Here is a 24,564-nt window from a genome sequence, read left to right as displayed (position 1 = left end):
TTGTTGATTGCTGTAATTTTTTTAGTAACTTCTAACATTGCTCGAAAATTCCAGCAAAAGAACTTACGCTAACAGCATTTCAAACTACTGGTGTCTCAAACTACTGGTGTCTCAAACTACTGGTGTCTCAAACTACTGGTGTCTCAAACTACTCCAAAAACTTTTCCGGCGCTTCGTCGAATGGGTAAAGCTTAAAGATGCGGCAGAGGGCGCCGAAAGTTCAAGAAGTTCACTCATGCTCTCACCTGAAAATTGAGCCTAAAACTTAACCCCTTCTCGTGCCTGAATCGTTGTGTTTACTAGTAAGCAGGAAGAGTTCATGAATGCTATTCTATTCTCAATAATATACTGAATAGAGTGCAGCAATGATAGAGAAGGAAATGCTGCAAGCAGAAAATGTTTATGCAGACCATGTTAACTGCAAAGCGACAGTAAAATTAGCCGATGAAGCAGTTATACCAATAAGCAACATGAAAGTCGAAGTTATGAGAGTAAAATAAAAAATATATGAAAAAAATATTCGCGAATAAGTATTTTGAAAGGCGAGCGATTAATATTTATCGGTATTAATTTACACAACAATCACGTTTACGAAATTAACAGTGAAAGTTTTAGTCACGCACGCAGATCATTATTTGAATATAATAAAAAATTAGTTTAAATTACATTTACTCAATTAGCTCCCATTTGAATCAATGATAAACTGGAGAAGCTTGGAAAAGGTCCATGCCTGCGTAGCGAATCAAGTGCTGGACACTCAAATCAAATTTCTTTACTAGATTTACCTGCGTCAAATAGCAACAATTTACGAGCATCAACAGTTTACCCTCTAAAGCAAATCTCAATTTTAGTTCATCAGTAGTTAAGTTAGCATTGAAAACCACTCAGATCCGTGCACTCAATTTTCTTGGATTCATTCGTTTGGACTACAACGTCTACGCGACGTGTACTCACTGAGCAGGCAATTCAGGCCATTATTGCTCACTAGGGTGGAGCATTTATAAGTTATGGAAGTATGGATTGGACGTACCTACAATAATCTATTTGTTGGATTAAATTGTGTTGCCAGGCTTTGAATAATCGGTTGTTCTGAGTTATTGGTGTGTGACAGCAAATAAATGTGTCATCATAGTTGTGAATTTTCTTTTTTAGTCCCTTAAGTCATTTTGTCATGTATTTTTATTGCTCCTTTCTGGGACGGACTTCAGGATCACCTGCGCGAGGTATCCTCTCAGAGCAGGGACTTGGAGCAGCCGGAATTGACTGCTGGATAGGATTTGGGGGACCTGAAAATTGCCAGGAGGGCTTTTCTTTTGGATCATACGATATTGAGATGGCAGAAGAGCAGAAATATCTTGTAATTGTAGCATTTCTTTCGGGGTTTACAGCAATACTCGCACCCTCCTAGAGTTTCTTTAGAAAGGTGCGTTTGAGACCCACATCAGAAGGGACGAAACCCGGCCGTAGCGTTGCGCATGTTTAGGAAAAAGTTGACAATTACTCTAAATAGGCCATTAAATTTTAAACAAATTTCATGTTCAGGCACCCACGTACAAAAAAACATAAAATGGTTCATAAAGAATGGAAGCCTAATTTCATCAGGTTTTTTCATGAAATATGAAATGTGCATTGGTTAATGTTCGGCTTATTTCAGAATCGTTCGTTTTTAATTAGAATAAAGAAGGATTACACATTAAGGAAGTGTATTTATAATCTCTATCAAGATCGGTACATCAAATCACATATCATTTTCAAAGGAAAAGCAGAAAAATTTTAGTGAATGCATACTCGCTAATAACATTCTGAGTAAATACCGAGAACATAATAGTTTTTCTTCTCCAAGTAGCCATTAGGTAGAATTGAAATGTATGAAACCATAAAAAATTTGGTTTTATAGAAACACATGAACATGAAATCCACAAAGTATGGGCATGCCTCGAAAAAAAAATTGTGCGAGGAAGGCAGCCAATATCCGCGGCCTCGCTCCCCATTAGAAATGCCCTGGAGTTTTCTCGGTGGGCGACAGCGGCGAGATCCACAGAAAAGGCCAAACTTATGTACGGTTTCAGCTGCTCATATTGCCAAAGTTGACGCAGGGCAAGGGTCAAGTTTTTCCAATGGAATTATAATTTGTTGAATAATGTAGTCGTTGCAGCAAGAGAAAAAATGTCCGATTCTGTATTTGGCTCAAATGGATCGCGCTTTACAATCGTCACAATATAAAAAGAAGTAGGCAATAAATCAAGAGCAAATCATTTAATCAAGGTTTGGAAATCTTGAATTCGATTTAAAATACCTTGTACTATCTCCTCCACCTATTGAATATCAATAAAATTAAAAAAATAAATAGAATAGAATAAATTATATAACAAATACAATAATAAACGTTACCGAGTGTAGCAGATTCCTTGATTCATGATGATGTTGCTACCTTCTACAAAAAAAAATATTTTAAAGCGTCCGCCATCGGGCCGGCTAAACTACAAACAAGGGCTACAATTTCTTACGACGAACGATGAATAATTTTTCATCTTGATGTTAGCCTAGGAATGTCAGAAACAGTAAACAGAAAAGAACTGACCGCGCAATGCTTATCCGGCCAGCAGGGAACATTTGCCGTAAACGTACGTCCTACAATATTGCGCGTGATTCTGCTTGAATCGGCTATGCTGCACAGCTCGGCAAGCAGCCAAGCACATCTCGTGCGATGCCAAAAAACACACAAAAGATGGCTTTTATTTTGTAGTGAGGAATTTCATATGAATGTTGCACGGGCTTTTGGTGCTTCCATTCTGCACCAACCACAAGGTGAAATGAAAAAAAAATCAGCAAACACGAAGCTGCAACAGAATATTAAGTCTTACACTCTTACTTTAGGTGCCACGCTGTCTCCTGCTTATGCAATATGAGTCTGATCCTCAGCAGTGTCATGTTTGTCAGTATTTGCCATCATATTTGTACAAATATTATACCACATACAATCGCATGGTGAAAATTGCGGTTACAAAGAGGGACGGAGGTTATCAGGTAGCGGTTAGATAAAATCACAGCTTCATGGAAAATATCCTGTTAAGTTTGCCCCCTTGCATGCATTGTAACTACAGGAACCCCCGTTCCTATACAGTTGACGAGATCGCATGAGTGTTCATTCCACGTTGTCCGTGGTACATAACATCGAGAGCCACGTGTGCGCTTTTATCTCAGTCATTATTTACTTGTGGTCGTTACTAATGTTTGAAGATTCTTAGCTTTAAGAGTTCATGGGGCTTGGGTTTAGAGGGAGAGAGGCCATAAATAAAATCACATTGAATCCTCCACTGAGATACGAAGTCAATTCGTCATAAGAATTGACTTGGTAACACATATCGAAACCGAATATGATCGGATGATAACTTCTGTGTTTCTGTCATCAGTTAATATGAACTATTGGTTAGAAGACTGAAAAATGAAATTACTTTAGACGCCACTGAATAATTGAAGACACATCACTCACAATCAACAATTTCAACATCAGAAATGGCAATCAAAGCCACATCAAGCCACTTCCCCACACATCACACAACTAAAGACTGTTTGTGCTCCTGTAAAAATGAGGAAGCCCTGTTGATACAATTCCCAAGCAGCAGTCAAGTAAAATCTAAATTTTCATTCATTTCGTTTCATCTCACGGAACCGAATACATTTCGCTCGGAAAGTTTCGGAACTTGCGTTCCGCTATTTCGTTAAGGCTGTGGAAACTTCATACCTCGGTATTTCTTACCTCGAGCACTGCGTGCCCTTGTTGGGTGACTATCTAGAATTCTAGATGAAAGAAGATAGTGAGGAAATGAATTGATTCATCGACTCACAAGAAGGATATTAATATCATTTGACCTTACATCCGTGTTGAGAAATGCTCAGTGGAAGATGAATGAAATGCCTCTACACCGTCGATCGCAAACAAAAAGAAAATTGCTTTACTAAAGACCTGCGCCCAAGTTTAAGTGCTCCATCGATTTGACGTCAGGCGATAAGGCTGGGGCTGAATATCGGACGTTTTGTTTTTAAATATGGAGCGCGACCGGCAAACTCGCTAGCCTGAGCGATAGAAAATAAGAGAACAACGTAAAGTGGAATTTCACTTTGAATTTAAGGCGTGTGAAAAACTGGCCCAGCCGCTCTGTTGCATATAGGAAGTTGCGCCAGATTTCCTTAAAAAATTCGGTATCGCTAAAAGTTCACACTTTTTACCGTCTAATACGAAATCCCCGGAATTAAAACTGGATGTCGCTTGCTAGAAGTCGCTCGTTTGAAGCTCAACCAAATATTTTCTTATATCTTAACAAATCGTTTTATTTAAAAAAACTCGAACTCGAAATAGGCTTCATCTGCTACATGACATCATAGGCTTCATCTGCTATACATTTTCCATTCTATTGCAAATGTAGCCGTGGAAAATGAATGAGAAGTATATGAAAATGTATGTATCTTCAGTATTATACATTGTCAATCAATGAAATATAATAGTTCAAAAGAGTCATTTATATTTACCAGGATAATTGGACACATTTTTTCATTAGGATAACATATTTTTTTGAGTTAAACATAAATTATATTCCAAGTTTTGCTTTTAATTGATCCTCATCATTTAAACCCTGGGCTCGTTTTTAAATTTTGTACTAAGAAAACTATACTGCAAACTAATAACCTAATATAATTACCTAACATATTGTACACGATATTAGATTATAGATTAATACGTAGAAATACATCATCTCTGCCTCCTCTTCATTGTATTCTGCAAGATATTAAAATTATTTTAAATTCCCACTCAGTTTGTTTTTTACCGCGAAAAATACATTATGGGGTTTCCACTATCTCGAGAAGTATAAACGAAGAACGTGCTCATCAATATTGCATAGAAATATTATATATGCGTATTAAAATAAGAATGTGTATATATAATCGCGGAAGCAAAATTATTGGGACGTATTTGCTTATTAATATTATTTCGCCTGAGTTTGATTGCATCATATAAATTGTGAAGAAAAATAAGTGCAGAAACTGGAAATATTTTTCCACGTATGATTTATAAAAGGAAACGAGAATTTGCCTAAGTGGTCTACCATATACGCCTTAGTCGAATTTTAGTATTTGACCCATTTGGACTGAAGAGGAGATGGCGTAAAAACAGGCGTATAATACAAGAGTATAGAGGGTATTCTGGATTGGTTTCGGCGGCTTCAACTATTCAGTTTGTTTGGAAAACTTTAAAGTTTGTGCATCACTATCTTCAAAATCGTAATAACTTATTCATCTTCCATCTAACGAAGGAATATCCCAATTACACCATTTTTCAAGCATGACTATTGCAATCAAATTATAACCTAAATTAATTCCCACTATCCTAACTTGCTGCTCATGAAGAATAAATATCATCGATTCCATGTGTTCAGTTCAGAAGAATAAATATCATCGATTCCATGTGTTTAACATCTGTGTTCAGTCGAAAAAATATTCCACGATTATAAAAAAAAAATATTTCACTAAATATGAGGCTATATGACATATAACACAAGCCTTTACATTAAGAATGTTCTATTACAAATATAACTAGAGGACACAAGGCTCACTGTAGCAAGGGACAGAATTAAGATAGGCTGGCGTGAAAGACACCACTAAGTGAGCGTCTTTGATGCAGCTGCGACGCCTCAAAATAGAGGGAACGCGCAACAAAGCCATGGCTGCCCACGCCGCGGAATTGAAGCGCTCTAACACTAGCACCGCTTTTCTAATCTCGGTCTGCCATTTGCAGTCGAGTTCCTCTTCTCTATTTAACGCCTAAGTCACTTCTATGTACATCAGTGAGGTGAGTGACTTTACACAGCGGAAGGAAATATGCCAGAGAGAGCGGAGCATTGTTCTTGTTCTAGCTGGTCACAGGTCTCAATTGCGATACCCGGCCCGAACCCGAAGCGTACTCATCCAATTATTGAAGTATTGAATTAATCACATTCCTTCATTTTCAAATCGCCTCTCAAACCAAAAATTCAAAACAAGGATTCAATAATGGCCAATGCGCTACGATGGATGATTGGAAGATACACAGCATTCAACGATGTTTATTATATATAAAAGGTAGGTGCGGTCAAGTTGTAAAGAACTAAACTTGACTTGAGACCAACCTCACCTTATTTATGGAAATCTGTGCTGAATATAACATTATTAAGATTGTTGTAAGCTTTACGTATTCATGAACGTTCCGTCAATAATTTTTCGTAACTAATATTGAGTTCGTTTCTTATTATTCATCTAGTTTAGCTTCTGTTGAATGATATTTGTGAGGGATTTTCGACAGTTTTGTTGTTCATCTTCCTCGCAAATTAAATAAAAAATTAGTAAATTAATCTTTATTCCAGGAGACAATCTTTTGAATTCTTTCTATCAAACTTCAAACTGAGAATAGTTCCAACGGCGAGCGTCCTGCATGAGGAAGTAAACTTATCCAGTTCGTGGAATCTCAGTTTCTTCGTCGTTCTGAAATGATGCTGAAGTAGCCTCGAAAATGCTTAGCTCCTTGCATAATTAGGGCCGCCATCACCAAGCTAATAATGCGAGCAAACTTTCAAAAACCTATTCGACCGATGAAATTTAAGACACTATTGAACCCCAAACTTAGCGAGCTCAGTAGCGCATCTTAAAAACTAAAGGAGCTTAGTTTGCCGTTGAACTTGAGACGGGAAGACAGCGAGGATGGCTCATTGTTGATGAAGGATGGGATGTGTGCGTCAGGGTTGATAGTACGCTACAACCACCGAGACCCGTTAGCGCATTATGCACAACATGCATATCAACTTGTAAGTTAACGATCATTGCACGCCAATTGACATTTGTTACCTACGTGGATGGATTTATTCTTAAAATTGTTACTGCGTCCGATTTTTAGAATAGGCAAGTTGCTCTGTGTGATTTTTTATCTTATGAACGAAATTACCCCAGACATCTGAGCGGGCTGGAGAAGCTGAATTATTTCTTACCATGGATTTCCTCCTTTCATTGACGCAAATTCTAACATGTATCACCACGATATCGCGTGCAGTCTTGACTGAAGACTACTTGAAGTTCGTAAATAGAAGTTCCACGCGTGATTGACGTCTGTGATTGATGATAGGTATTGAAAGTGTCAATACAACTTGAAAGTACCCCTAGATAATGCAGGTATAAAAAATATTGAAGGTGGTGATAGATATTGAATGTGCCCGTCGATATTGCAAATGCCAATACCTTTTGAAGGTACTCATGGGTATCAAAAGTGTCGATAGGAAAGTTCCAGTAGATATTGCAAGTGCCCATAGGCCATGCAAGTGGTTGGCTACTCGCCTTGAAGTATTTCTGAAGATATGGGCCAAATCCAAAACAGTAATGTAAAATTAAATATTAAAATGGCTACAAAGAAATCAAATTGTAAAATAATTCTGTATAATATATCGGTCTTAGCTTTAGCTTTCATCGATTATAATTTCCTTTAATTCAAAATTAAAGATTTATATAATTTTCCTTGAGAAAATTTACAAATTATTTGAAAACCAATTTGTTCATCGCCATTATTATTACATTATTATTAAGTCATCCTTTGCATCATTATTTCTCTATTAATACCGACGTTTCACTTCAAGGAACGCACTGGAACGTTGCATAAAGTTTAACAGAAGCCTGCATTTTCGCGAGTCCTCGATGATTGACATTTTTGAACGTAGGTTTCCTCATCTTTCTCCAATGCCGACGTCAGCGGTCACTGTAGCCAGGCTTATCGAACAAACAACGTTGCTGTCGAAGGAGCTGACATCCTCAGGAAACTGCTTCAGGAGGACGCTGCGAGTATACACTTTATTGAGCACACAAACAACTTGTCAGGAGACCAGACTTTGACAGGGGAGAGGGAGTCCACTCTGGACGTGCTTGTGTGAGGAGTAAGTTAGGGGGTTTGACTTGCAACAAGTTAGAGATCAACCTGCGCGCTGGGCAGTATATCAAATAGTTAACATAGTGGCTCCCCAGTCAATTCAACGACGAACAATGCAACCAGGCGTGCATTTTGGTGATTATAAATGAAGGCATATTCATTTTTAACGTACTATTTTATTTTCCAGTGTTTAATCATCAGGAAGTCAATCATCGATAGATAATTCAACGTGAACAGTGGAAATAAATGTTTTTTACTTGTAGGAGATATTATTAGCATAATTCAAATTTCTCTAACACTGCCAAACATAGATACTTCTGGCTTCTTGCATAAATTCCTGTGCTCTATTTAAGGTCGAGACTTGGAGCATCGCCCGCCTCACTGTTGTCTGCCTCAGTAATGCGAGGCTGGCACGACAAGCCGTTATGGTGAACGCGTTCGCCCGTCCGCGCCTCCGCCTCTCATGTCCTCAGATGCGGCCATCCGTCATGTTTTTTTACGCAGCCAAGATAACCAAGAAATGCCCGGCCGATGAAAAATTCAAGATGCGAATAATACTCTTTATGTTAGCATCTTATTGAGTAGCATTTAGGTTTTTTAATTCTGCTTTAGTGTTATCTTAATCAGAAACACCGCGTCATTTCTTTTTAAATTGTATCCAAGAATCATGAGACGATTAATATTATTCATGCTCCTCGCTAAAAGGGTCTAACAAAAAATTAATTTTATTGCAAATAAAGAAAATATGAACTGTACTTCATCCATGCAGAATTTCACAACTCTAGCTTCTTCATCATTTAGAAAAATTTTCTCTGTTGCAACACTTTATTGTTCAAAAATGCTAAATGGCACAGTGACAAGTGAGACCAAATGATCGTCTTAGCGTGTGAGTTTTATGTGCAATCTTCGATTCAACGAAAAAATGCTAGGTTTGAGGCTTCGTGCTCTCACTTCTTCCTGATTTCCATTAGAGTAAATTTTCGGTTCGAGTTAAGAAGCTTTTCAAGAGCATATCTTTAAATTCCAGGTTTATTTCGGGAAAGGTTGTATATGAAATATTCAGTTCCACACAAAATGTTTTAATATTTTTCAGCACCTGAAGATTACTGTCGGAAGTAGTGAATATTTTAAATGCATGAAGTGTCACGAACTAGTGTGTTAATAAATAATTTTCTGGGGCTATAGGTCATTATATAAGCAAAAGCATTTGATTAATTACGAGAAAAAAGAATGAACTCCATTCCAAGATTGATAAATGATACAAATTATTGACATAGCAATGATTGATCAAGATCTACGCATTGTAAAACTGTGTTTTTTGATGAAATAGTAGCGATTCACAAGTAAAATATGTATGCCTGCACACTGCGTATATTAATTTCTAAATTTGCGTTCAGGCTCCCGGGCTGAGTTACTTCAATCAGGGACAAGTAATCATTATAGTCTTTAGCTAGCGGGTGAATAATCAAAATCTATTCTATTTCATATTATAAATAAGTTATTAACGTTTACTCGAGGGCTGCAGTTAACGACTTATAGGAATTTTTTGTTCGTGCGATCCCAGATGAAAATGCATAACTTGACTTTCAAAAATGGACTTAAGCTCATATTGCGTCAAATGATCATAAATAAATTAACCAATTTTTTAATGGTGATACATTTAAAGGCAGGTATAGCCGGTTTTGTTTAAGCACATAAGATATATTCTTTCAACATTTGCTCATGTTCAGAAATAATCATGAAATTTACTTTAAATTTTCAATCCAATACGATTAATCATGTACATTATTTTGAGCTAAGAAAGTTTGAGATAAAAACTCCAATATTTAGTTTAAAAATTTTAATCAATGCATTCATGACCGTCAGGAGTTGCAGTCTCATGGCGTGTCTCAAATTTTCATATTGAACATCAGTATAATGTTACGTAATATTAGACTAGACATAGTGAAAATAACTTGTTGATCAATTTAAGCATTGATTCACAATGAATTATTTTACTTCTTTGAATGTGTACTGAAGGTAAAATTAAATGCAGTTTAAAACAGGATTCAGTTTTCACCAGCTTTCTACATTGCCGAATTATTCGTTTTAATAGAATTTGTAAGTAAGAATGCAACAGAATCTATTCACATTCCGGTAAATGTTATTCAATCAAAGTGTGAAGGGCTTCACGGTTGGCTCTGCTTGAAAAATTTCAATTTTGGCTCGCTCGCGTATTGTTCACTCCGTTGAAATGAAAATTTTATGGATAATAATTTCATTCAAACTCTTTTTTATTGCTCTCATACAAAGACATATGTAAAAAAATGAAAATTTGAAACATGATTCGAAGTAAACTGGCCTTTGATTAACATGGAGACTTTGTGTGAAATTAAATATGGATGTTTGGTGAATTTGAAAAGATTGCTCCATTCAATTCACAGAGGTGTAAAGAATGCAAATTAATTTAATTAAGTTAAAACTTCAGAAAGAGTCTAAAACTCTATGCCCGTATCACAGCAATGCACCAAAAGCTTCAGTCTCCTCTTAACAACTTGTAACGCAATCTTAATCACGGCAACTTACGCCTCATTCAATTGGCCCTAGCATGTCGCTGCTTCTAGCGCTTTGGCCTCTAGCACTTCTTTGTCGAGCTCTAGGTCTCGCGGGACAACATCAAAGGACAACGATATCGTCGTCCGCTGTCCCGGGACATCAGATGGGACGTCACGCGAGGTAGTCCCGCTTTTCTTGGTCCTCTGAATGCCCTAGGATTAGCCTGGTTAATCTAACGAAAATCCCGGGTGTCGCCGAGTAGGAATTGGCTGCAGCAAGCAACTCTTCTCAGGCAACATGCCACATTTGTTCCCTCGCCTTCCTTGCCGTACTCGAAAAAAATGGTTCCGTATAATTGCACGATTTGTACCACATGACAAACAAAAAATTGACGGCAGAAAAAAATAAGGTTTTTCCATTTTTTTCTACAAATAGTCATAGTGATTGTAAATTCAAGATTTTGATTTAAAATTAAGTTTATACACTCATTCAAGTTCTTTCAAGGCACCAAATGCAGAACGACATGAATACTTTAAAGGTTCTTTCTTCAATGAGATTTTCAAGTCCAGCGGTCTTACCAGAGTGAACTATGTCGATTTTTGCACGTTTTGAAGATCTTACTCAATAAATTTACTGGAATTTATACCAGACAAAAAATAATTCACAATAATTCCTCGAAAAAAAGACTCAAGAGAACAGCAGCGTTCGCTGCGCTTCATGTTTCTGAGATGCGACTCAGTGCGTCATGCTTCCTTGCAAATAAACTTGGATCTCAGAGGAGGACTTCGCGGAATGAATACTCTGAGCTTCTTGGATGAGCTCCCACACTTCGGGCTTCGGGTTACTCGAGGGACCTTGTAAAAAAACTGCCAACAAAAACTTCTCGGGCGCTCATGTTCCAGTCGGGGCAAAGACAGAGTTTATGGATGCCATTATGCAAGAAACCGAAATTAGTTCCTGATTTCAGAATGATGATGATTGCGAAGAATATTTGATGATGCAAATTGGGCAATGTTCGTTATAGGATATCTTGCCCAGTCTCATTTTTAGAAATAAGACACACCATCGCTATCGAATCGTTCCAGTGGTAACGACGAATTCCTGCTAACAAGAATAATCTTTGTTAAATTGATTTCAATAAACATACAACGACAACAGCACTGAAGCTGAAAATTACTAAATATTTCTGCGAGTCTCAATTAGGTCCTTCAGTGAGATGAAGCAGAATTCACGTGCATTAAGATATTAATCTATGAGAAGGCATCTCCGAGTACACAAATTATAATAGTTGCATTGCAACTATTCAAAATTAAGAATATATCCTATTCTATAAAGTTACATCGTTACATAGTTTTTATTTGATCGCAAGTGTGCTTTAAAACACCACTGAAGTTATGAGCGACTTATCCATGTTTGGTTAACGTTGCCTAAACAGATTTCCCTCAGTCATAAATCCTTACTGGTTCACCCTCCTCATTCCAGGAACATATGAAGGAACGTCACGACTGTGATGACGCCGACGGTCAGTTCGTGCGTGTACAGCTTGTTCGTCATGACTTACGGTGTGTGAAGGATACGCTGGAGGATACGTGTCGCGCTCTCCTGATTTGGGGAGTAGGAAGTCACGGCATGCCAACACGCAGGGCCGCATGCCGGGGCACAACACGAACTATGCAGCTGCTCTTGAATTATAAACGCGTCGCATTAATTTTAGCAGAAGAATGCGTCGTTAAGCGACGCTAAAAAGCCTATGCAGTCGTACTTGCTGCTTGCTTAATAATCGTAAATGAGATTCATCGCGGGAAAATTGTTTGAGGAAGCAGAGACAGCAAACTTCATCCCAACTATGAGTGTGTCACATAAATTTCTGCTGCCAAGCTATGCCTGTGATTTATATCGAAAAATTGCATTTTCTCTTATCAGCTTTCAGTGCAACAATTTAACACACTATACCGGCTGCATGAAATCCTTAAAAATTAAACATGAATTTAAATAAACTTTGTAAAAAATAAAGTCAAATGAACTCTAAAGCACCAGCGAATATACACGGGATTAAAATTTGGCTTGCATTGCATTTGTCAATGACTGAAAAACAACGAGTTTCAGCCAAAATGCTTCATTTTTATGTACTCGAAAGTTGAGATTTGTGAGTTATGCTGAATTTCATCGAACAAGAAGTTTTTGTACATACAAAACTGCAAACAGAGAACAAATTTTATTCATTGTTGGCCACTAAAGAAATAATAATATAACCTATATATGGATGATTGAGAAGTGAAAGTTACTGAAATATTGGAATTGATGGAAATGGTGCCGGGTAGGGACAGATGTAGGGGTGGAAGCAGGCTGGACCGCGAACACCATTCACTGGTCTTAATTAAATCCGGCGCTACTCTGAAAGCTTTGCCGCAGATCTAAAACAAAAGCGCCATATTGTGCCAAACGACGTTAAAAAATGTGCTGGATTTTTCTGGATGTAGAGAAGAAATTGCATTATTAAACATAAAATTCATGTAAAGTTGTCCAATGCGTTGCACTTCAATTGTCAATACATTTGCGGATTTAGTTCAAATTTTTCATTTCTGAAATGTCTATCACGCGGCAGAAAAATGATGCGGCTACATCTATAGTTCACACAATAGCGGTTAACTCGGATTTGTGTCATGTAAGGATTTGTGGAATTGGAGAATATTGGCAATAACTTCTTCCTTGTTCTCGCTCAAACAAAATTTCAAAAATAAAGTCTTGTTAAATTTCAGCGATAAAAAACCGTTCTAGCTAATATTATTCAATTGCACAAGCCCATGAAGACGCTTAGCAATGAGCGGAACCATGCATGTAGCGCCTGTGACGAAAGCGTCTCACTGGAATAACTGAATAATAACTTTACCTCGAAATTGGCAAATACAAATCGAAATTCTAAGTGCACATCTCATTTGATCAAGTTGAAGAGGGAAATTGACCAGCAGAAAGATTTTCTATCACAAAGTTAGTAAGTTAAGTGAATAGAAAGCTCGAATCATGGGAATTCTACTTCCGAGGCGAGAATTTTATGGGTAGTTGAGAGTTTCATTAGAGTAATCTTTTTAAGTACGTGATCAGTTACGCACTTATACATTGAGAAATTGTTTTATCACTTCTAGGTCATCGAATCTATTCTGCTACATGGAGTCTCGTAACTAAATATCTGGTGCTTATGTTGTAATCGAGACAATTTCATTTATTTAAATATACTGTTTTATAGACACGGTAGTATTTGTCTGTTAACAATTGTGTTCATGCAAGCTCAAATTGATTTTTTTTTCATTTCTATTGCATGATCGAAAGCTCGATCCTATATTCTTGTCAAATAATTAAGCTTTTCTCGAGCGTCAAAGATATCAGCAAATCTAATTCGTGAAGTGATAAAACTGTGTGAGAATATCATTCAACAATATCAGCGTATCTCATTCACGAATATTGATGAAAGTGTGTGAGAATATCATTCAACAATATCAGCGTATCTCATTCACGAATATTGATGAAAGTGTGTGAGAATATCATTCAATATCCTAGACGCCATGGGCCTATTTCTTCAGCGCCGACACTTCTATTCTATTCTAACAATATCAGCGTGTCTCATTCATCGAGCGATAAAACTGCGTAATGAAAAGCAATCTGATCCTTTGGACGAGTTCTGCGTGCAAGCCATACAGGCCGTACAGGCAGAACAGCAGGCCGTACAGGCTAGTATATCAGAACTGGCAAGTCGCCGTCATTTCCTGATGGTGCCGAGTTTTCTCATATGAGAAAGACTATCGCTTTTCTTCAGAAAGACAGCAAGACGCAGTCATCATTAGCAATGCTTGCATCAATGTGCTGCTCAGGATCGCAGGGAATCATGTATCACCTAAGCTATTATTGCTCGGACAGCACTGGTACAATATCAATTAATGTCGAGACCCATATACTACAGGGGACGCCACAAACATCACGTAAATTCACATTCCCTTATAATCGAAAACATTTGTGATGAAAAAATATGATGAATTGACTTTACTTTTCTTTTAAATTTCTGCTTCCTACAAAAGAACTTTGCTCCAAGCAAATAGTCAATAGATTAACATCTATAGATTTAAGACATTCAAAATTTATTTGAAGTGTCTCAATTATTAGTAAAAATATCGACACCATTCATGAGACCACACCATTCATGAGACCGAAATTCCAATCATTTTACAGATCATCGAGCAAGGTAAGATATCGTGCGCACCGACGAGCAGTACGTAATACTTTCCTATAGCATTGCTCAAGACTGAAAACATTTTCTATCGGAATAAGAAAAATCAATCAGCCCTGCATGCTGATGACTCATATTAAGACCTGATAACTGACTCAGAAGGCATAATGTTTATTGTGCAATTCAAATTCAGTAATATATGTATGTTAAAAGACTAGGTAAATGTAAAAATTACTTTTTATCGCTTGAGTGTGTCATGAAATTGTTTAGCTTTACCAGCTTCACCATTACTCCGTCGTGTGAACAAGTAGCTGCAGCATGATGCTCTGTATCTAGAATCTCTTTGAACTGAAGTAAAGAGGCGACCGTCACGTCTTCGTTCGCATCCAGTACCTATGCATAGTTCTTGAGTCATCGGGTATAATACCTTGCATAGCCCGTGCTATTTTACAACACTTTTATTTAATTTCACTTCTTGTTGTTTGTTTGTTTGTCTGCTGCAAATCTTGTAATCGAAATTTAACACACTTATACTTATCCTATCAGTCTGAAATTTTGCACACTCGTGTAAAGTTGGAGTTAATGCATGAAACAAATGTCAAAATAAATTATTTTAAAAATTAAAAAAAAATGCTTTTCAATATTAAAAAAAATTGAAAAAATAATTTTGTCAGCTATAAATCTTATAACTGATATTTGACATACTTTTACCTGTCTAATTGATCTGAAATTTTGCACACTTGTGTGAATTCAGAGCAATGCATGAATCAATTAACAGAATAAATAATTTTGAAAAAAATGTATATAATAAAAAAAATTTATATTTAAATGAGAAATTCTTTGTACATCTGTAAGATTGGAGACATTGGATTCTTTGGAAGTGTTGTCTTTAAAAAGTAATTTTTAAACGAATATTTTATAATTATAAATGCGACTTTTCTTATTAGAAATAATATTTTAAAAATAAAATTTATCGGTAACCTGCAGACCCTTTTGCTCAACATAGAGTGAGTGGGGAATAGACTATAATATTTATTGGTCACTCCTAATACTTGCTTGTACGCTAAATGTCACAAGAAAGTATTTTTACGAATTGATGAGTAACGTCTACTATACTTTTTATCATGATATGTTATTGCTAAAAAAATAAAATTAAGCAGTCATAGCGTATGTTTAAATTAAAAATATTCCTTGTTTATGCTTCAAACTTTCAACAACTGATCTTCAACCTCGTGCAGTAAGATGCTTGAAAAATGAATGAGCCTCTCAATAATTCATGTTAGGGCGATCGCTCGGACGTGGAAGAACCACTCATACATAGGCAAGCGTTGAGCCGCAGCTTCAAATGTATGCCATAGTAGAGGTCAACGATCGATTGACCTAAGTTTATTAGTTGTTGGCAAAAATTTTACTACGTTTTGACTGAGACACATTGTAGCGAGTCTTGTAATTAAGCCAGAGAAGTAATATATTGTTGAGAGAGCATTCTAAACAAATGAAGCCTCATGACCGCTGGAGAGAGAGAGCACTTATGGGTATAATACAAATAGAAATCCACTAATAACCACTGTCTGGTAGAAATTATTTCAGATAATCGTAGACCATGGTCTAATAGAGCTAAGAATGGTGACAAAATTGCAAAAAACTCTTATGGGCATTTAAAACGATGAAGATATGTGTCGTTATTCCATGCGAATAAGATCACGCAAATAAATTTTCAAACAACATGCACAATTTAGCCTCACTTTTTGACATCAAAAAAGCACCACGACTTGCAAACGCAATTATGAGACACACAATTGTCTAATTCAATAATAATACCAGCTTGCCCCTTCACGATCAAATCCATCATCACCTTGAAAGACTTTCACTTCTTCTTTTCCACACGATTCTATTGCTTTTAGTGGTGTTACAGTAGAACGTCGAGTTTCGCTCCTGCAATCCGCAAGCGAGTGTCTCTAAACGTGCCCGAAGTGATGGCCGCTGTCCGTGTGGCGGGCGTTATATCATCGCTGAGTGACAGAGAGACAGGATGTGCGGCCAGCAAGCATGACTTGGTCTTGTTGAGCAGCAAGTGTTCAGCCACATCATGACTAATGTCAGGTAACTGTAAGCCGAACTATAATCCAAAAGTATATTCTATAATCGTTTACGCTGTTCCTCTATATCCCCGGATCCCGCTACAACAGAACCATCCCTCAGGTCATACTTAATTACGATTCAATATCGCATCGTCCACTACCAAATCTTATCATCGTACACTAACTTGTGCCGAATACTAGACTATAAGCTTTCCCACACTTAATATTTAAGCCACAGCACAGCAGCCTTATGACGACACCGGTGCAGACTGTACATTGTACACGCACGTAACCTCACGCCGTATTGCTACGCTGCAACATAGCAGCCTTATAACACAACCTGTACAGACTGTACAGTGTACACGCACGCCAACACAGCAGCCATATATCATAACACATCCTGTGCCGACTGAGCACGCAGCCCTACACTACAGTTTCGACTACAGTATAACCGCTTGACAATCAGCATTTTGTCTCAATGCGATGCTTGTTTTCGATACGATGGGGCTCCGCTCCCGGGATTTCATAGCCGCATTCTGTTGATGAACTTAAATTATCCCTATCTCGTTACCTTTTCACTCATTTTACGCTCTACTGATGTTGCTTACTTGCATGGTTGAATAATTGGAGTGACTCATTTATACAAAAAAGTTTGTTCTATCAATTCATTGTTTAACGGCAAATAATTCATTAATGTCTAAAATTTCGCTGTTGATAAGCAAAAACAACGTCGTTTTTTAATTGGGTTCAGAGAATCAAGTTTGGCGGGAAAATGCTATTGTGCTAGAATGATCTAATTGACAGAGCAAGGCCAATTTAATAACTTTTAAGACTTATGGTGTTGCTCATAAAATTCGACTCCACAGATTTGCTATGCGTATACACGCTATTTTTTTGGTTATTCTGCACTCAAACAAATCAATTGGTTATTTGGTCTAAATAATGACTCACTTTCTACTCATACAACTGATACTTGCCGAACCAAACTGAGTCTTGAGGACCCACAAGAGAGCAGGAAGTGCATCGTTATTCGGACGAAGTTCCTCATTCCTCTGTGAGTGTAGACGGCTGCATAATAAGCGTATAATAGAACTTGAACATTGCAAATGAAAAGGAAAAACCGATAAGCAGCCTTAAATATAATGTCAATAAGATTGCTCAGTGGAACTATTAACAAACTTCGCGCATTTAATGATGTCTGATAACAAGCTACTGTGCGCTTAAATTCTTGCAGACATGTTATATGACGCGCTCTTTATTTTATTCATATACAATTAAAATTTCGTCAATTGCAGCTACAATTTTTATCAGAGCAAGCAACTCCAATTACAATAAGGATTTGAATTAATACGCCTTGTTAATTCATGAAGCATAATTTATAAATGGTGAAGGAATGAATATTAACGTTTTCAAACATTTAATTCTATCCTCATCAGCTTGGACAGCTATACAATAATATGCGTTTGAAAATCACATTTTAAATACAACACTTCTTAAGAGGCCAGTGACTCCGATGTTACACATGTACAATGAATATCTTATTTTATTTCAAATATTTAAAAAATATGTATTTTCAAAATTTTTGTTAATATGTAAAAAAATTCAAAATTATTTATTCTGTCAATATTGATTTTCGTGCATTTTCTCCGACCTTCCCCGAGTGTGCAAAATTTCAGATCGATTGGACAGGTAGAAGTGTGTTAAATATCGATTATAAGATTTGCAGCAGGCAAACAAATAACAAGGAGTGAAGTTGAAGAGAAGTGCTGTAAAAAATGAACGTAGAGTTGGTCGTATTTGAACAAATCGCCCATATTGATTGCCTAAATAGTTTTTTCATAAACGTTGTAATATGACTTTGATTGCCAGAATAATGTTATTTATATACGTTATATAATGTCTTCAAGCTCGAATAGCTTCGATTGCCGGAATAATATTATTTATGGACGTTATAAAGCGAATTTGATTGGCAGAAGTAACGTTATTCATGTCAGGTTATAATTTGACCGTTATATAACGTAATAACGTTATAATAAATGGTGTTCTTCGTAGGCGTTATAAAATGTATTTAGATTGGAATAGCTTTTATTGCTGGAGTAATTTTATTAATGGACGTTACATATTGACTTTTCACGAATCTAAATGTCGTTAGAAACTGTACTTATGATGCTGCCCGACGAGATGAATATTCTTTAAATCGACAGTTTGAGCAGTTTAAGAGCGACTAAATTATATCATTCAATATTTGAAAGTTAAATTAACCTGGCAGCCCTTATTCTTCTTCAAAATATGTCAGAAAATAACCTTATTCCACATTTCTCTTTAATCCTCGTTTCAGCTGACACATGTTGGGGCCCGGTCAGAGTTATACCAGAACAAATTACCACATAAAGATGAGAACACCTGCAAATTCTAAATCTATATCATTAAACAACACTCAACAGGTGCGCTCTAGAGCAGTTTTATATATTCGTTTATGTTCATGTTACACATCGATACGCGGGTAACACAACATACGCATTATGCAAAGAGGAACTTCACTGACTGATCAATGCCAACTTGGTCAACTTCAGCACCAAATTGGCCTAAACGAGAGTAACTTCACCTGCCAACCAATTGAGGAACATGCAAACCGAACTACCGAATTACCTCCGCTGCGCCAGCATTTGGCTTCATTGAACTTGAGTTATATTATTATGCTCCAAAATAACGTCGCTGAATGTACATTCAATACACATACACAACGTTGAACTACGTGTTTACTTGTGTCATAGTCGCAGTCTTGCTTCTAACGTGCAAGTAAGTACATTATACTACTGAGAACTTGTAGAGGCTTCCCATGTAATGGGAAGAACCGGGAACCTGCGAACTTCTTCCGCATCACTCAGCATTGTCCGGATTATAGAATTTTCTTATAGTAGTCAATGGCTCGTGTATTATCGCAAATCCTGCTTTCGCTTCTGCAAGGACAGGCTTAGCTGACAGCTTAGCAAGTATCAGCGGATGTCGATACGAGATCTCCTGCTCGTCCAGCTAAAAATTGGGCTGGTTGTTTGCATGAGTTTCGAGCGTATCAAAATTCAATTTGTATGCACGGAAATGTTTTATTATTTACATTGCAATGTTTCCCAATACAAGTTTCAGACCACTTGAATGCTAGAACCGCAAATCGACTACTAATTTACAGTATTAGCGGGAGAAACGCTCACAAAATTTATGATATCTATTATGAAAAAGTTTCGACTACCAGATTCAGTATGGGTTCAAAAATTATCAATTTGTTCAGACACCTTTACTTACAAAGCAGATCTGAATCCAGTATTCGAATATTCACAAGATGAGACTGAATAATGAAACCCTCAAATCCATCGAACAAAGCAATCAGTCTGCAATTTAATGAATACGAGCTAAAGGTGACATTTAACCTAGGTTTATGTTAATAAATTTATAGGGATCCTAAAAAAAGAGCTTATATCTTTACTCTGTTAAAATTCCAAATTGACCAAAAATTTTTGAATCGAATAAAAAGCCATGTATATTAACAATATCTTTAATGAAAAAGTTTACGATACCAGCTCTATTATCGGTTGAAAAGCTTCAAGAACACAAGTATAGTCAATAGATCGATCAACTTAAATCAATAGATCGATCAACTGAAGAAATTAACACCTAACTACCGAGTAGACGGGTGGAAGAAGGCAGAACATACCGATTTACAATCTCAAGCGTTCATTCTTCGCACGTTCATTCTGTAGAAAAGCTTTAATATCCAACTTGTTAATTTGGTCACTCAATAATTTATATCTGCATACTTTACGTTTTTGAAGTCAGCTGGGATCTAGTTAATTTCCGAAATATTTTTACTGAAGATATACTGATTTTGGATTCCCTTTCTGTTTTCCTCCTTTTAATATTCTGGAGGATCTGAAGTTCCCCTATCAGAGACACCGAAAGAGGGAGCTTAAATTTCATACCACCTTAAGTTCATCTTTTTGTGAATTATGATTTTAAATAAAATAAAAAATTCTTGCTGCTTGAGTTGCGTTCGCCCGTACCCGTGTTTCTGAACATACTATATAATTTGCAAATGGCTTTCAAACTTTTTTGATTGAATAAGGCGATAGTAATCACACACTATCATGCCATCCTCCATCATCAGCAACCACACACTATCATGCCATCACCCATCATCAGCAGCCACACACTATCATGCCATCACCCATCATCAGCAGCCACACACTATCAAACCATCACTCATCATCAGCAGCCACGTTATAGCCACTCGTTTAGCGTCTTTAGCAGCCACTTGTTACCGTTATTCTCACTCACGGGTGTTTAGTGAAGTATTCCACAATAAATTGGTGAACCAGTTTTATGAAGCAAGCTCATTAACATTATCGATAATATAAATCTAATGATGGAAAAGACTTTTTGAAGCGTGAGTTTAGGCTGGAATATCAAGCTTAAAGATCGTTCAGCATTTACAACTCATGTTTTTATATAAGGATTTGACTTATGTATAAAATCATTTGCAAACGGTAATGCAACCGAAGTATTTCATGGATAAAAGAAATATATTGTGCATCCTATCGTGTTGTGTAATCCACGGGTTGTGTTGATTTATGATCATGTATTCCTAGAAGTTGACCTCTGGAACACTTGCCATTGCTCTTCTCTTCTGTTTACACGGGACGCTCTCTCAAATAAGGCAAGTCACACACAAGCTTCATCTCGAACAACTTGAGATGTCAGTTGATCAACTTCAAGGTTTGAGATTTAAAATAATCCCTATGAAAAATTATCATAGTTAGCCATAAGGTGATCCTAATTTTATTCTCAATTATTCTGTGTCGTGTTATATCAGGAGAGGTTTAATAGATAAGCAATCATCAAGTCGTATTTCTGTTTAAATCCTTATTCAAAATGGATCATGTTTTGAAATTTTATAGACATGAATTAAAAGAGCTCATAGAACGGCAAAAATAAAGTTCAAACTGTAATTTCTGAACATGGAAAGACTTTTGACCGCGGCAACAATTTATTGAACCCTGAATCGCTGAAAAGTACTCTAATTTACCTCACCGTGACTTACTTTGGCAGTTCAGACGTGTCCAGAAGCAGAACAGATTTGTCCGTAGAAATTTTTACTCCATGAAATAACTTGAGTTCACTACAAGTATTTCAAGAGATAGGGCTCATAAAACTGTGGGTAATGATCTATCAACTCCATCACAATAAATGTCACTTGCAAAGTAGTAATACCTACTTCCATGAAATAATACGCACGTGTAATAAAACACTTAGGAAATTCTCAGCTAAAATTATTGTTCGCTGTTCCTGCTTTTTTAAAATTTGAATCTTAAATGACGAATAGCGCGATGCGACGCTGGACAAAAGAACCCCCGAACACCTACCACCTCACAAGTGCAGTGCGCGAGGGCAACTGAAGCTCTTGATGATCGTCAAGGCAGCAGCAGACTCTGTTCTGTAATTGGTCGGTCAGAGGGAGGGGGCATCCGGGTGCTTTTGAGAAGTGATAAAGGTGGCGTCGTCAATTAGCTTCCTGAAACGCTTGACGACGCGTTCTGTCAATATGTACGGATCAACCTTGTTAGGCTCCTTTAGATAGCACGATAGAGGACACGACAATATTAGGGCAACGAGGTAGGAGCATATGGATCTGACATGATTGAACTAACCCTCATTAGAGGGCTCATTTCTATTATAGAAATTTATATTTCTACTTTGTTTAAATCATAAAATCATGGATGCAAATTTTCACAGGCGAATCCGAATCCGGAAGGGTTTTGTACGCTAAGGTCAAAGGACGTGAGCAGCGCTCGGCAGGGCGGCGCTGGAGATCGCGGTGCCGCGGCCGCTGTTGTGCCGCCGTCGAAATGCAGGATTGAGTGAAGGTCGTCGCTATATTGAACGGCGGTCTCTGCTGCGCCCGGACGATCTTCCGCGCCGTGTCGTCCTTATCACTTACACAAAAAACGGATATCGCACTACATCGGTTCGCTGAACGAAGACGCTGTAGCAAGGACTGTCTGTGGCCGATTACAAAAACGACAGCGCTGCCGGCGACGTCATAACTAATGTCCTTCGAGAGAACAACGGACAGAACAAAAAACCTGTCGCTATTTGACATTACATTACATAACTGCAGTGGCCAGCTCAGAGGAAATAGTGGGTATATTATAAAGCAATATCCCAGACACTTTGCACCGTTCGGATTTCATTCGTAAGTTTTTTATAATAAAATTGCTACAAATAATCCGTTGCTCAGTTGTGTGGCGTAACTCGAGGGAAGGTGTATTATTCATGGCAGAACATTTCAGAGAGCTATATATACGCCTTGTGTTACTGTTTATTTCCGAAACGTAGAAATAGATTAATAACTGCATTTTGAATGCAACCTTTTGTATCAGACTTGAATAGGAAAAGAGATTTCTGAATGCATGACATCATTTGACGAAACTTTAGCATGACCACCATTTGACTTTATAAGTGGAATTTTGGAATTTTGAATTTTAATAAGTATAATCTTGGCCCAACGTTATTAACAACATTAATAGTTGTAAAAGTGGATCGATTGTAGCACAAGTGCTCACCAGTGACCGTCTGTATATGTGTCCTGCAGAGATTCAGCTTCGCTATCAACCTGAATCAAATTCCTAATCCATCTCTCTGCAGGAAGCCGTTCCATTAACCAAAGCCTCGATGTGCCGAGGGACGTTTGGGGAATTGTTCCGGCGCAGGTGAGAAATGCTGGGCCAAACATGCGTTCGTTATGCCAGCTCGGCCAGCACTAATACCCTTACGCGGTGATCTGTTGAATGGCAATGTACACCAGTCAGGCTACTAACGCACTCAGTTGGGCTCCAGACTTAGTGATTGATTCAACTTGGTAATTAATGCCACGAACTTATTCAATATACGGCACCAGACTTGTCATTGATGCTACGAACACACTCAATATGGCACCACTCATGTCATTGATGCTACGAACACAATCAATAGGGCATCACACTTGTCACTGATGCTACGAACACACTTAACAAGGCACCACACTTGTCATTGATGCTACGAACACACTCAGTAGGGCACCACACTTGTCACTGATGCTACGAACACACTTAACAAGGCACCACATTTGTCATTGATGCTACGAACACACTTAATAGGGCATTACACTTGTCATTGATGCTACGAACACACTCAATATAGCACCACACTTGTCATTGATGCAACGAACACACTTAATAGTAATAGGGCACCACACTTGTCATTGATGCTACGAACACACTCAATAGGGCACCAGACTTGTCATTGATGCTACGAACACACTCAATATAGCACCACACTTGTCATTAATGCTACGAACACACTTAATAGGGCACCACACTGTTCATTGATGCTACGAACACACTCAACAAGGCACCACACATGTCATCCATGCTACGAACACACTCAATATAGCACCACACTTGTCATTGATGCAACGAACACACTTAATAATAGGGCACCACACTTGTCATCCATGCTACGAACACTCAACAAGGCACCACAATTGTCGTTGATGCTCAATGCGAGGCTCGTGTCTGTTTCGTCACTGTTACTTTTAAAAGAATCCGACTCTCAATTTAATGCAATAGTGTGCAACAGCATGAGATTTGCTGAAAGGGATGAAATTTGTGCAAATGATAACTTCATGAGTAGGATGACATCGAAGTTTAGCTTATGGCTGGATTAGTTTACAATTCAGTTCTCATTGTATCAATAAA

At 37.5% G+C, this 24,564-nt stretch overlaps 1 protein-coding gene across 1 annotated transcript in view; it reads right to left on the bottom strand.

The window, feature by feature from the left end:
* The window catches only part of LOC108667447 (5-hydroxytryptamine receptor 1), a 102,517-nt gene extending 80,338 nt beyond the window's left edge, over positions 1-22,179 (bottom strand). The window contains exon 1 of the mRNA XM_018154471.2: positions 21,870-22,179. The gene's annotated coding sequence lies outside the window, so the exon portion shown is untranslated. The remainder of the gene's footprint in view (positions 1-21,869) is intronic.
* Positions 22,180-24,564: the final 2,385 nt, after the last annotated feature.

Source organism: Hyalella azteca, unplaced genomic scaffold (assembly GCF_000764305.2).
Source record: "Hyalella azteca isolate HAZT.00-mixed unplaced genomic scaffold, Hazt_2.0.2 contig9520, whole genome shotgun sequence".
NCBI lineage: Eukaryota > Metazoa > Arthropoda > Malacostraca > Amphipoda > Hyalellidae > Hyalella > Hyalella azteca.
This window is presented reverse-complemented; position numbering and strand designations above follow the sequence as displayed.